The sequence below is a fragment of the Ascaphus truei genome, chromosome 16, assembly GCF_040206685.1.
Source record: "Ascaphus truei isolate aAscTru1 chromosome 16, aAscTru1.hap1, whole genome shotgun sequence".
Lineage (NCBI taxonomy): Eukaryota > Metazoa > Chordata > Amphibia > Anura > Ascaphidae > Ascaphus > Ascaphus truei.
This window is the reverse complement of record NC_134498.1, coordinates 12,022,646-12,037,457: the sequence shown is the minus strand read 5'-3', so window position 1 is coordinate 12,037,457 and position 14,812 is coordinate 12,022,646. Positions and strand designations below refer to the sequence as shown.

Sequence of the window (14,812 nt, the reverse complement as noted above, 5' to 3'; positions counted from 1 at the left end):
CTGAGTCCAATTTTCTTTATTTTGTACACCAACCTCTTGTGTGATACCATATCAAAAGCCTTTGCAAAATCTAAGTTTACCACATCAAATGCATTATCCTGGTCTAAATTCCTACTTACCTCATCAAAGAAACAAATAAGGTTAGTTTGGCATGATCTATCCTTCATAAATCCATGCTGACTATTACTAATGAATTTGTTTTCCAATAGGTATTCCTGAATATTATCCTTTAAATAAATGTTTGCACTGAAATGAATTATGTAACGCTGTAAAAAATATGTTTCTATAGCCTGCTTCCTATAACTATTTCCTTAGTTAGAATGCAAGTAAAAACCATATTCAGGTGAAGATTAAACTCATTTAACTCAGGCACATAAGTAACATGCACTAATCAATTGCACCACTGGTGTTTAGGAACGCATTGACTTGATATGTTGTAGGATTATATAGTACATGCATGTTTTCTGGCCATGTACCCATCTATTGTAACAATACACTTAGCTATTCAACTTTAAAGTATTTTTTAGTTTAACTCTTTATAATATTTTTCATTTAGCCAATTTTAGAAAGCATCTAATTATTTGTGGTTTGTACTGTGGATGACTCCAGTACCGCATTACCCTTCGTTTGTGAGCTCTTTCTCACATAAACAATTATGAAAAAAACACTTTTAGCATATGTACAGTGAACAGAACAGCACAAGTTCTGAACAGTTCCACCTTTGTTGAATATGTGTCCCAGTGTGTCCCAGCAGACACTAAAACTAAAGCAAAAACTGAAAGGGAAAATTTCACTGTATCTATCCTAAAATAATGAACATGTGGTGTGTGCTGGTACTGCAGTGCCCTTCGTGTCTCGTCCACATACTGTACACATGAAGTTCAAACATAAAGTGCAATTGTTTTTTTATGAGAATAAAAAAAAAATGACTACGAAGGGACTCAAACCCTCAATCTTCTGATTCGAAGTCAGACGCCTTATCCAATAGGCCACGCGGTCAACCGAAAAAGTGCCTGATCTATGCTCAGAAGTATGCTTATGTTCATTTTGATAATAGGCAAATGTATTTAATATCCAAATTGGTATTCAATTTTACCCACATTGGCGACAGGATGAGGAGCTAACTGCAGTTAACCAACCAATTTAAGCAAACCACCACTCCTGACTAAAAAACAATAAAAATGCAAGTTTGATAGATTAATCAATAAAGAACAAGTGAATGCATATATAATAATGTTACTTAATTTGTGCTATTGATTATCTATGAAAGCAACAATTGACATATGCTGTGGATATATAAAAAATAAAAGGAGTATTGGATCTAAACAAAGAATAAGGCACATGGGGCACAAGATTCAGTGAGCACAAACATTATTTCTCACTTACATGTTCATGTGATCCAGCTCCAGGGATTAGTTTACCATTCAGTTGGGGGTAAGGTTGATTTACATTATGGTCTTCCAAGACATCCCCACATGTGTTTATTGGTTTTACACCCTTCATAGGAGCACAATAGGATCTTACTCCGGATGAATTATTGTGGATTTAATTCACATTTTCTTATTGCATTTATACATTGATTGCCTTTTCACCTCTTCCTGAGCTCTACTTTGGGAGGTCCTTTCCTTCATTTCCCAGTCTCCTCATAAGTTAGATTGTCTATCCCCTGTGCCGATCCCTTAGGTACTCCACTCACAACTTTAGCCCAACCTAAAAAAGTTCAATTTATGACAACCCTCTGTTATCTATCCTTCAACCAGTTTTCAATCCAGATGCAAACATTTTTACTGAGTCCAATTTGCTTTATTTTGTACACCAACCTCTTGTGTGGAACCGTATCAAAAGCCTTTGCAAAATCTAAGTTTACCACATCAAATGCATTACCCTGGTCTAAATTCCTACTTACCTCATCAAAGAAACAAATAAGGTTAGTTTGGCATGATCTATCCTTCATAAATCCATGCTGACTATTACTAATGAATTTGTTTTCCAATAGGTATTCCTGAATATTATCTTTTAAATAAATGTTTGCACTGAAATGAATTATGTAACGCTGTAAAAAATATGTTTCTATAGCCTGCTTCCTATAACTATTTCCTTAGTTAGAATGCAAGTAAAAACCATATTCAGGTGAAGATTAAACTCATTTAACTCAGGCACATAAGTAACATGCACTAATCAATTGCACCACTGGTGTTTAGGAACGCATTGACTTGATATGTTGTAGGATTATATAGTACATGCATGTTTTCTGGCCATGTACCCATCTATTGTAACAATACACTTAGCTATTCAACTTTAAAGTATTTTTTAGTTTAACTCTTTATAATATTTTTCATTTAGCCAATTTTAGAAAGCATCTAATTATTTGTGGTTTGTACTGTGGATGACTCCAGTACCGCATTACCCTTTGTTTGTGAGCTCTTTCTCACATAAACAATTATGAAAAAAACACCTTTAGCATATGTACATTGAATAACACAGTGAACAGAACAGCACAAGTTCTGAACAGTTCCACCTTTGTTGAATATGTGTCCCAGTGTGTCCCAGCAGACACTAAAACTAAAGCAAAAACTGAAAGGGAAAATTTCACTGTATCTATCCTAAAATAATGAACATGTGGTGTGTGCTGGTACTGCAGTGCCCTTCGTGTCTCGTCCACATATTGTACACATGAAGTTCAAACATAAAGTGCAATTGTTTTTTTATGAGAATAAAAAAAAAATGACTACGAAGGTACTCCAACCCTCAATCTTCTGATTCGAAGTCAGACGCCTTATCCATTAGGCCACGCGGTCAACCAAAAAAGTGCCTGATCTATGCTCAGAAGTATGCTTATGTTCATTTTGATAATAGGCAAATGTATTTAATATCCAAATTGGTATTCAATTTTACCCACATTGGCGACAGGATGAGGAGCTAACTGCAGTTAACCAACCAATTTAAGCAAACCACCACTCCTGAGTAAAAAACAATAAAAATGCAAGTTTGATAGATTAATCAATAAAGAACAAGTGAATGCATATATAATAATGTTACTTAATTTGTGCTATTGATTATCTATGAAAGCAACAATTGAAATATGCTGTGGATATATAAAAAATAAAAGGAGTATTGGATCTAAACAAAGAAAAAGGCACATGGGGCACAAGATTCAGTGAGTACAAACATTATTTCTCACTTACATGTTCATGTGATCCAGCTCCAGAGATTAGTTTACCATTCAGTTCGGTGTCAGGTTGATTTACATTATGGTCTTCCAAGACATCCCCACATGTGTTTATTGGTTTTACACCCTTCATAGGAGCACAATAGGATCTTACTCCGGATGAATTATTGTGGATTTAATTCACATTTTCTTATTGCATTTATACATTGGTTGCCTTTTCACCTCTTTCTGAGCACTACTTTGGGAGGTCTTTTTTGGGAGGTCTTTTCCTCCATTTCCCAGTCTGCTCATAAATTAGATTGTTCATCCCCTTTATTAATTTGGGGGCTCTTCTCTGCACTCACTAATTCCAGAATGTGTTTTCTAAGGTGTGGTGGCCACAATTGTACGCCATATTCAAGGTGTGGTCTAACTAATGCTTTGTAAAGGGGCATAATTATGTTTACTTCCCTTCCATCCATTGCCTATTTAATGCAAGATAAGATCTTGTTTGCCTTTGCAGCTATTGCATGACTTTGGGCACTATTGCTAAGCCTGCTGTCTACAAGCATTCCTAAATCCTTCTCCATCAAGGATTCCCCCAATTTATCCCCATTTAATGTGTAAGTCGCCAGTTTATTCTTGCATCCCAAACGCATAACCTTACATTTATCTGTATTAAACCTCATCTGCCATTTACCTGCCCACGTTTCCAGTCTCTCCAAGTTCTTCTGGAGAGAAATTACATCCTGCTCTGATTGTACTACCTTACACAATTTATTATCATCAGCAAAGATGGAGACTTTGCTCTCGATGCCAACCACGAAGTCATTAATAAGCAAGTTAAAAAGCAGGGGTCCCAGTGCCGATCCCTTAGGTACTCCACTCACAACTTTAGCCCAACCTGAAAAAGTTCAATTTATGACAACCCTCTGTTGTCTATCCTTCAACCAGTTTTCAATCCAGGTGCAAACATTTTACTGAGTCCAATTTGCTTTATTTTGTACACCAACCTCTTGTGTGGAACCGTATCAAAAGCCTTTGCAAAATCTAAGTTTACCACATCAACTGCATTACCCTGGTCTAAATTCCTACTTACCTCATCAAATAAACAAATAAGGTTAGTTTGGCATGATCTATCCTTCATAAATCCATGCTGACTATTACTAATGAATTTGTTTTCCAATAGGTATTCCTGAATATTATCCTTTAAATAAATGTTTGCACTGAAATGAATTAAGTAACGCTGCAAAAAATATGTTTCTATAGCCTGCTTCCTATAACTATTTCCTTAGTAAGAATGCAAGTAAAAACCATATTCAGGTGAAGATCAAACACATTAAACTCAGCCACATAAGTAACATGCACTAATCAATTGCACCACTGGAGTTTAGGAATGCATTGACTTGATATGTTGTAGTATTACATAGTACATGCATGTTTTCTGGCCATGTACCCATCTATTGTAACAATACACTTAGCTATTCAACTTTAAAGTATTTTTAAGTTTAACTCTTTATAATATTTTTCATTTAGCCAATTTTAGAAAGCATCTAATTATTTGTGGTTTGTACTGTGGATGACTCCAGTACCGCATTACCCATCGTTTGTGAGCTCTTTCTCACATAAACAATTATGAAAAAAACACTTTTAGCATATGTACATTGAATAAAACAGTGAACAGAACAGCACGAGTTCTGAACAGTTCCACCTTGGTTGAATATGTGTCCCAGTGTGTCCCAGCAGACATTAAACTAAAGCAAAAACTGAAAGGGAAACTTTCACTGTATCTATCCTAAAATAATGAACACGTGGTGTGTGCTGGTACTGAAGTGCCCTTCGTGTCTCGTCCACATACTGTACACATGAAGTACAAATATAACGTGCAATTGTTTTTTAATGAGAATATAAAAAAACGACCACGAAGGGACTCGAACCCTCAATCTTCTGATTCGAAGTCAGACGCCGTAGCCATTAGGCCACGCTCAGAAGTATGCTTATGTTCATATTGATAATAGGCAAATTTATTTAATATCCTACTTGGTATTCAATTTTACCCAAATTGGCGACAAGATGAGGAGCTAACTGCAGTTAACCAACCAATTACAGCAAACCACCACTCCTGAGTAAAAAACAATAAAAATGCAAGTTTGATAGATTAATCAATAGAGAACAAGTGAATGCATATATAATAATGTTACTTAAAATATGCTATTGATAATCTATGAAAGTAACAATTGAAATATGCTGTGGATATATAAAAAATAAAAGGAGTATTGGATCTAAACAAAGAATAATGCACATGGGGCACAAGATTCAGTTACATATTTACATAGTAGATGTGGTTGAAAAAAGACGTACGTCCATCAAGCTCAACTTATGCTAAATTTAGACAACAGATACTTTATTCTATATCTATACTTACTTATTGATCCAGAGGAAGGCAAACAAAAAACCCCATTAAGGGGAAAAATTAATTCCTTCCTGACTCCAAGAATTGGCAATCGGATTAATCCCTGGATCAACATCCTTCCCATGTATATTTATTTGGTATATCCCTGTATACCTTTCCCATCTAAAAAGATGTCCAACCTTTTTTTGAACAAATCTATTGTATTTGCCATCACAGTCTCCATGGGTAATGAATTCCACATTTTAACTGCCCTTACTGTAAAAAACCCTTTCCTTTGTTTCTGGTGAAATTTCCTTTCCTCCAACCTTAAGGGATGGCCCCGAGTCCTTTGTACTGTCCGTGGGATGAATAGTTCTTTTGAAAGCTCCTTGTTTTGTCCCTGAATATATTTGTATATAGTTATCATATCCCCTCTTAGACGCCTCTTTTCTAATGTAAACAAATCCAATATAGCTAGCCTCTCCTCATAAGTTAGAATGTCCAACCCCTTTATTAATGTGGTGGCTCGTCTCTGCACTCTCTCTAGTTCCATATTGTCTTTTCTTAGGATTGGTGCCCAAAATTGTACTCCATATTCAAGTTGTGGTCTTACTAATGCTTTGTAAAGGGGCATAAATATGTTTACTTCCCTTCCATCCATTGCCCGTTTGATGCAAGATAAGATCTTGTTTGCCTTTGTAGCTACTGCATGACATTGGGCACTATTGCTAAGCCTGCTGTCTACAAGCACTCCTAAATCCTTCTCATCAAGAATTCCCCCAATATATCTCCATTTAATTTGTAAGTCGCCTTTTTATTCTTGCATCCCAAATGCATAACCTTACATTTATCTGTATTAAACTTCATTTGCCATTTACCTGCCCACGTTTCCAGTCTCTCCAACTCCTTCTGGAGAGAAATTACATCCTGCTCTTATTCTATTACCTTACACAATTTAGTATCATCAGCAAAGATGGAGACTTTGCTCTTGATCCCAACCTCATGGTCATTAATAAACAAGTTAAAAAGCAGGGGTCCCAGTACCGATCCTTGAGGTACTCCACTCACGACTTTAGCCCAACCTGAAAAAGTTCAATTTATGACAACCCTCTGTTGTCTGTCCTTTAACCAGTTTTCAATCCAGGTGCATATATTATTACTGAGTCCAATTTTCTTTATTTTGTACACCAACCTCTTGTGTGATACCATATCAAAAGCCTTTGCAAAATCTAAGTTTACCACATCAAATGCATTATCCTGGTCTAAATTCCTACTTACCTCATCAAAGAAACAAATAAGGTTAGTTTGGCATGATCTATCCTTCATAAATCCATGCTGACTATTACTAATGAATTTGTTTTCCAATAGGTATTCCTGAATATTATCCTTTAAATAAATGTTTGCACTGAAATGAATTATGTAACGCTGTAAAAAATATGTTTCTATAGCCTGCTTCCTATAACTATTTCCTTAGTTAGAATGCAAGTAAAAACCATATTCAGGTGAAGATTAAACTCATTTAACTCAGGCACATAAGTAACATGCACTAATCAATTGCACCACTGGTGTTTAGGAACGCATTGACTTGATATGTTGTAGGATTATATAGTACATGCATGTTTTCTGGCCATGTACCCATCTATTGTAACAATACACTTAGCTATTCAACTTTAAAGTATTTTTTAGTTTAACTCTTTATAATATTTTTCATTTAGCCAATTTTAGAAAGCATCTAATTATTTGTGGTTTGTACTGTGGATGACTCCAGTACCGCATTACCCTTCGTTTGTGAGCTCTTTCTCACATAAACAATTATGAAAAAAACACCTTTAGCATATGTACAGTGAACAGAACAGCACAAGTTCTGAACAGTTCCACCTTTGTTGAATATGTGTCCCAGTGTGTCCCAGCAGACACTAAAACTAAAGCAAAAACTGAAAGGGAAAATTTCACTGTATCTATCCTAAAATAATGAACATGTGGTGTGTGCTGGTACTGCAGTGCCCTTCGTGTCTCGTCCACATACTGTACACATGACGTTCAAACATAAAGTGCAATTGTTTTTTTATGAGAATAAAAAAAAAATGACTACGAAGGGACTCAAACCCTCAATCTTCTGATTCGAAGTCAGACGCCTTATCCAATAGGCCACGCGGTCAACCGAAAAAGTGCCTGATCTATGCTCAGAAGTATGCTTATGTTCATTTTGATAATAGGCAAATGTATTTAATATCCAAATTGGTATTCAATTTTACCCACATTGGCGACAGGATGAGGAGCTAACTGCAGTTAACCAACCAATTTAAGCAAACCACCACTCCTGAGTAAAAAACAATAAAAATGCAAGTTTGATAGATTAATCAATAAAGAACAAGTGAATGCATATATAATAATGTTACTTAATTTGTGCTATTGATTATCTATGAAAGCAACAATTGAAATATGCTGTGGATATATAAAAAATAAAAGGAGTATTGGATCTAAACAAAGAATAAGGCACATGGGGCACAAGATTCAGTGAGCACAAACATTATTTCTCACTTACATGTTCATGTGATCCAGCTCCAGGGATTAGTTTACCATTCAGTTGGGGGTAAGGTTGATTTACATTATGGTCTTCCAAGACATCCCCACATGTGTTTATTGGTTTTACACCCTTCATAGGAGCACAATAGGATCTTACTCCGGATGAATTATTGTGGATTTAATTCACATTTTCTTATTGCATTTATACATTGATTGCCTTTTCACCTCTTCCTGAGCTCTACTTTGGGAGGTCCTTTCCTTCATTTCCCAGTCTCCTCATAAGTTAGATTGTCCATCCCCTGTGCCGATCCCTTAGGTACTCCACTCACAACTTTAGCCCAACCTAAAAAAGTTCAATTTATGACAACCCTCTGTTATCTATCCTTCAACCAGTTTTCAATCCAGATGCAAACATTTTTACTGAGTCCAATTTGCTTTATTTTGTACACCAACCTCTTGTGTGGAACCGTATCAAAAGCCTTTGCAAAATCTAAGTTTACCACATCAAATGCATTACCCTGGTCTAAATTCCTACTTACCTCATCAAAGAAACAAATAAGGTTAGTTTGGCATGATCTATCCTTCATAAATCCATGCTGACTATTACTAATGAATTTGTTTTCCAATAGGTATTCCTGAATATTATCCTTTAAATAAATGTTTGCACTGAAATGAATTATGTAACGCTGTAAAAAATATGTTTCTATAGCCTGCTTCCTATAACTATTTCCTTAGTTAGAATGCAAGTAAAAACCATATTCAGGTGAAGATTAAACTCATTTAACTCAGGCACATAAGTAACATGCACTAATCAATTGCACCACTGGTGTTTAGGAACGCATTGACTTGATATGTTGTAGGATTATATAGTACATGCATGTTTTCTGGCCATGTACCCATCTATTGTAACAATACACTTAGCTATTCAACTTTAAAGTATTTTTTAGTTTAACTCTTTATAATATTTTTCATTTAGCCAATTTTAGAAAGCATCTAATTATTTGTGGTTTGTACTGTGGATGACTCCAGTACCGCATTACCCTTCGTTTGTGAGCTCTTTCTCACATAAACAATTATGAAAAAAACACCTTTAGCATATGTACATTGAATAACACAGTGAACAGAACAGCACAAGTTCTGAACAGTTCCACCTTTGTTGAATATGTGTCCCAGTGTGTCCCAGCAGACACTAAAACTAAAGCAAAAACTGAAAGGGAAAATTTCACTGTATCTATCCTAAAATAATGAACATGTGGTGTGTGTTGGTACTGCAGTGCCCTTCGTGTCTCGTCCACATACTGTACACATGAAGTTCAAACATAAAGTGCAATTGTTTTTTTATGAGAATAAAAAAAAAATGACTACGAAGGGACTCCAACCCTCAATCTTCTGATTCGAAGTCAGACGCCTTATCCATTAGGCCACGCGGTCAACCGAAAAAGTGCCTGATCTATGCTCAGAAGTATGCTTATGTTCATTTTGATAATAGGCAAATGTATTTAATATCCAAATTGGTATTCAATTTTACCCACATTGGCGACAGGATGAGGAGCTAACTGCAGTTAACCAACCAATTTAAGCAAACCACCACTCCTGAGTAAAAAACAATAAAAATGCAAGTTTGATAGATTAATCAATAAAGAACAAGTGAATGCATATATAATAATGTTACTTAATTTGTGCTATTGATTATCTATGAAAGCAACAATTGAAATATGCTGTGGATATATAAAAAATAAAAGGAGTATTGGATCTAAACAAAGAAAAAGGCACATAGGGCACAAGATTCAGTGAGTACAAACATTATTTCTCACTTACATGTTCATGTGATCCAGCTCCAGAGATTAGTTTACCATTCAGTTCGGTGTCAGGTTGATTTACATTATGGTCTTCCAAGACATCCCCACATGTGTTTATTGGTTTTACACCCTTCATAGGAGCACAATAGGATCTTACTCCGGATGAATTATTGTGGATTTAATTCACATTTTCTTATTGCATTTATACATTGGTTGCCTTTTCACCTCTTTCTGAGCACTACTTTGGGAGGTCTTTTTTGGGAGGTCTTTTCCTCCATTTCCCAGTCTGCTCATAAATTAGATTGTTCATCCCCTTTATTAATTTGGGGGCTCTTCTCTGCACTCACTAATTCCAGAATGTGTTTTCTAAGGTGTGGTGGCCACAATTGTACGCCATATTCAAGGTGTGGTCTAACTAATGCTTTGTAAAGGGGCATAATTATGTTTACTTCCCTTCCATCCATTGCCTATTTAATGCAAGATAAGATCTTGTTTGCCTTTGCAGCTATTGCATGACTTTGGGCACTATTGCTAAGCCTGCTGTCTACAAGCATTCCTAAATCCTTCTCCATCAAGGATTCCCCCAATTTATCCCCATTTAATGTGTAAGTCGCCAGTTTATTCTTGCATCCCAAATGCATAACCTTACATTTATCTGTATTAAACCTCATCTGCCATTTACCTGCCCACGTTTCCAGTCTCTCCAAGTTCTTCTGGAGAGAAATTACATCCTGCTCTGATTGTACTACCTTACACAATTTATTATCATCAGCAAAGATGGAGACTTTGCTCTCGATGCCAACCACGAAGTCATTAATAAGCAAGTTAAAAAGCAGGGGTCCCAGTGCCGATCCCTTAGGTACTCCACTCACAACTTTAGCCCAACCTGAAAAAGTTCAATTTATGACAACCCTCTGTTGTCTATCCTTCAACCAGTTTTCAATCCAGGTGCAAACATTTTACTGAGTCCAATTTGCTTTATTTTGTACACCAACCTCTTGTGTGGAACCGTATCAAAAGCCTTTGCAAAATCTAAGTTTACCACATCAACTGCATTACCCTGGTCTAAATTCCTACTTACCTCATCAAATAAACAAATAAGGTTAGTTTGGCATGATCTATCCTTCATAAATCCATGCTGACTATTACTAATGAATTTGTTTTCCAATAGGTATTCCTGAATATTATCCTTTAAATAAATGTTTGCACTGAAATGAATTAAGTAACGCTGCAAAAAATATGTTTCTATAGCCTGCTTCCTATAACTATTTCCTTAGTAAGAATGCAAGTAAAAACCATATTCAGGTGAAGATCAAACACATTAAACTCAGCCACATAAGTAACATGCACTAATCAATTGCACCACTGGAGTTTAGGAATGCATTGACTTGATATGTTGTAGTATTACATAGTACATGCATGTTTTCTGGCCATGTACCCATCTATTGTAACAATACACTTAGCTATTCAACTTTAAAGTATTTTTAAGTTTAACTCTTTATAATATTTTTCATTTAGCCAATTTTAGAAAGCATCTAATTATTTGTGGTTTGTACTGTGGATGACTCCAGTACCGCATTACCCATCGTTTGTGAGCTCTTTCTCACATAAACAATTATGAAAAAAAACACTTTTAGCATATGTACATTGAATAAAACAGTGAACAGAACAGCACGAGTTCTGAACAGTTCCACCTTGGTTGAATATGTGTCCCAGTGTGTCCCAGCAGACATTAAACTAAAGCAAAAACTGAAAGGGAAACTTTCACTGTATCTATCCTAAAATAATGAACACGTGGTGTGTGCTGGTACTGAAGTGCCCTTCGTGTCTCGTCCACATACTGTACACATGAAGTACAAATATAACGTGCAATTGTTTTTTAATGAGAATATAAAAAAACGACCACAAAGGGACTCGAACCCTCAATCTTCTGATTCGAAGTCAGACGCCGTAGCCATTAGGCCACGCTCAGAAGTATGCTTATGTTCATATTGATAATAGGCAAATTTATTTAATATCCTACTTGGTATTCAATTTTACCCAAATTGGCGACAAGATGAGGAGCTAACTGCAGTTAACCAACCAATTACAGCAAACCACCACTCCTGAGTAAAAAACAATAAAAATGCAAGTTTGATAGATTAATCAATAGAGAACAAGTGAATGCATATATAATAATGTTACTTAAAATATGCTATTGATAATCTATGAAAGTAACAATTGAAATATGCTGTGGATATATAAAAAATAAAAGGAGTATTGGATCTAAACAAAGAATAATGCACATGGGGCACAAGATTCAGTTACATATTTACATAGTAGATGTGGTTGAAAAAAGACGTACGTCCATCAAGCTCAACTTATGCTAAATTTAGACAACAGATACTTTATTCTATATCTATACTTACTTATTGATCCAGAGGAAGGCAAACAAAAAACCCCATTAAGGGGAAAAATTAATTCCTTCCTGACTCCAAGAATTGGCAATCGGATTAATCCCTGGATCAACATCCTTCCCATGTATATTTATTTGGTATATCCCTGTATACCTTTCCCATCTAAAAAGATGTCCAACCTTTTTTTGAACAAATCTATTGTATTTGCCATCACAGTCTCCATGGGTAATGAATTCCACATTTTAACTGCCCTTACTGTAAAAAACCCTTTCCTTTGTTTCTGGTGAAATTTCCTTTCCTCCAACCTTAAGGGATGGCCCCGAGTCCTTTGTACTGTCCGTGGGATGAATAGTTCTTTTGAAAGCTCCTTGTTTTGTCCCTGAATATATTTGTATATAGTTATCATATCCCCTCTTAGACGCCTCTTTTCTAATGTAAACAAATCCAATATAGCTAGCCTCTCCTCATAAGTTAGAATGTCCATCCCCTTTATTAATGTGGTGGCTCGTCTCTGCACTCTCTCTAGTTCCATATTGTCTTTTCTTAGGATTGGTGCCCAAAATTGTACTCCATATTCAAGTTGTGGTCTTACTAATGCTTTGTAAAGGGGCATAAATATGTTTACTTCCCTTCCATCCATTGCCCGTTTGATGCAAGATAAAATCTTGTTTGCCTTTGTAGCTACTGCATGACATTGGGCACTATTGCTAAGCCTGCTGTCTACAAGCACTCCTAAATCCTTCTCATCAAGAATTCCCCCAATATATCTCCATTTAATTTGTAAGTCGCCTTTTTATTCTTGCATCCCAAATGCATAACCTTACATTTATCTGTATTAAACTTCATTTGCCATTTACCTGCCCACGTTTCCAGTCTCTCCAACTCCTTCTGGAGAGAAATTACATCCTGCTCTTATTCTATTACCTTACACAATTTAGTATCATCAGCAAAGATGGAGACTTTGCTCTTGATCCCAACCTCATGGTCATTAATAAACAAGTTAAAAAGCAGGGGTCCCAGTACCGATCCTTGAGGTACTCCACTCACGACTTTAGCCCAACCTGAAAAAGTTCCATTTATGACAACCCTCTGTTGTCTGTCCTTTAACCAGTTTTCAATCCAGGTGCATATATTATTACTGAGTCCAATTTTCTTTATTTTGTACACCAACCTCTTGTGTGATACCATATCAAAAGCCTTTGCAAAATCTAAGTTTACCACATCAAATGCATTATCCTGGTCTAAATTCCTACTTACCTCATCAAAGAAACAAATAAGGTTAGTTTGGCATGATCTATCCTTCATAAATCCATGCTGACTATTACTAATGAATTTGTTTTCCAATAGGTATTCCTGAATATTATCCTTTAAATAAATGTTTGCACTGAAATGAATTATGTAACGCTGTAAAAAATATGTTTCTATAGCCTGCTTCCTATAACTATTTCCTTAGTTAGAATGCAAGTAAAAACCATATTCAGGTGAAGATTAAACTCATTTAACTCAGGCACATAAGTAACATGCACTAATCAATTGCACCACTGGTGTTTAGGAACGCATTGACTTGATATGTTGTAGGATTATATAGTACATGCATGTTTTCTGGCCATGTACCCATCTATTGTAACAATACACTTAGCTATTCAACTTTAAAGTATTTTTTAGTTTAACTCTTTATAATATTTTTCATTTAGCCAATTTTAGAAAGCATCTAATTATTTGTGGTTTGTACTGTGGATGACTCCAGTACCGCATTACCCTTCGTTTGTGAGCTCTTTCTCACATAAACAATTATGAAAAAAACACCTTTAGCATATGTACAGTGAACAGAACAGCACAAGTTCTGAACAGTTCCACCTTTGTTGAATATGTGTCCCAGTGTGTCCCAGCAGACACTAAAACTAAAGCAAAAACTGAAAGGGAAAATTTCACTGTATCTATCCTAAAATAATGAACATGTGGTGTGTGCTGGTACTGCAGTGCCCTTCGTGTCTCGTCCACATACTGTACACATGAAGTTCAAACATAAAGTGCAATTGTTTTTTTATGAGAATAAAAAAAAAATGACTACGAAGGGACTCAAACCCTCAATCTTCTGATTCGAAGTCAGACGCCTTATCCAATAGGCCACGCGGTCAACCGAAAAAGTGCCTGATCTATGCTCAGAAGTATGCTTATGTTCATTTTCATAATAGGCAAATGTATTTAATATCCAAATTGGTATTCAATTTTACCCACATTGGCGACAGGATGAGGAGCTAACTGCAGTTAACCAACCAATTTAAGCAAACCACCACTCCTGAGTAAAAAACAATAAAAATGCAAGTTTGATAGATTAATCAATAAAGAACAAGTGAATGCATATATAATAATGTTACTTAATTTGTGCTATTGATTATCTATGAAAGCAACAATTGACATATGCTGTGGATATATAAAAAATAAAAGGAGTATTGGATCTAAACAAAGAATAAGGCACATGGGGCACAAGATTCAGTGAGCACAAACATTATTTCTCACTTACATGTTCATGTGATCCAGCTCCAGGGAT

At 35.7% G+C, this 14,812-nt stretch overlaps 4 non-coding genes across 4 annotated transcripts; all 4 read right to left on the bottom strand.

Moving 5' to 3' along the window:
- Window positions 1-926: 926 nt before the first annotated feature.
- Window positions 927-999, bottom strand: TRNAR-UCG (transfer RNA arginine (anticodon UCG)). The gene has a single exon. It is a non-coding gene; the product is annotated as a tRNA-Arg (tRNA).
- A 6,626-nt stretch (window positions 1,000-7,625) lies between these two features.
- On the bottom strand, window positions 7,626-7,698 carry TRNAR-UCG (transfer RNA arginine (anticodon UCG)). Its single transcript has one exon. It is a non-coding gene; the product is annotated as a tRNA-Arg (tRNA).
- Window positions 7,699-9,424: 1,726 nt separating this feature from the next.
- TRNAR-UCG (transfer RNA arginine (anticodon UCG)) lies at window positions 9,425-9,497 on the bottom strand. The gene has a single exon. It is a non-coding gene; the product is annotated as a tRNA-Arg (tRNA).
- A 4,828-nt stretch (window positions 9,498-14,325) lies between these two features.
- Window positions 14,326-14,398, bottom strand: TRNAR-UCG (transfer RNA arginine (anticodon UCG)). Its single transcript has one exon. It is a non-coding gene; the product is annotated as a tRNA-Arg (tRNA).
- Window positions 14,399-14,812: the final 414 nt, after the last annotated feature.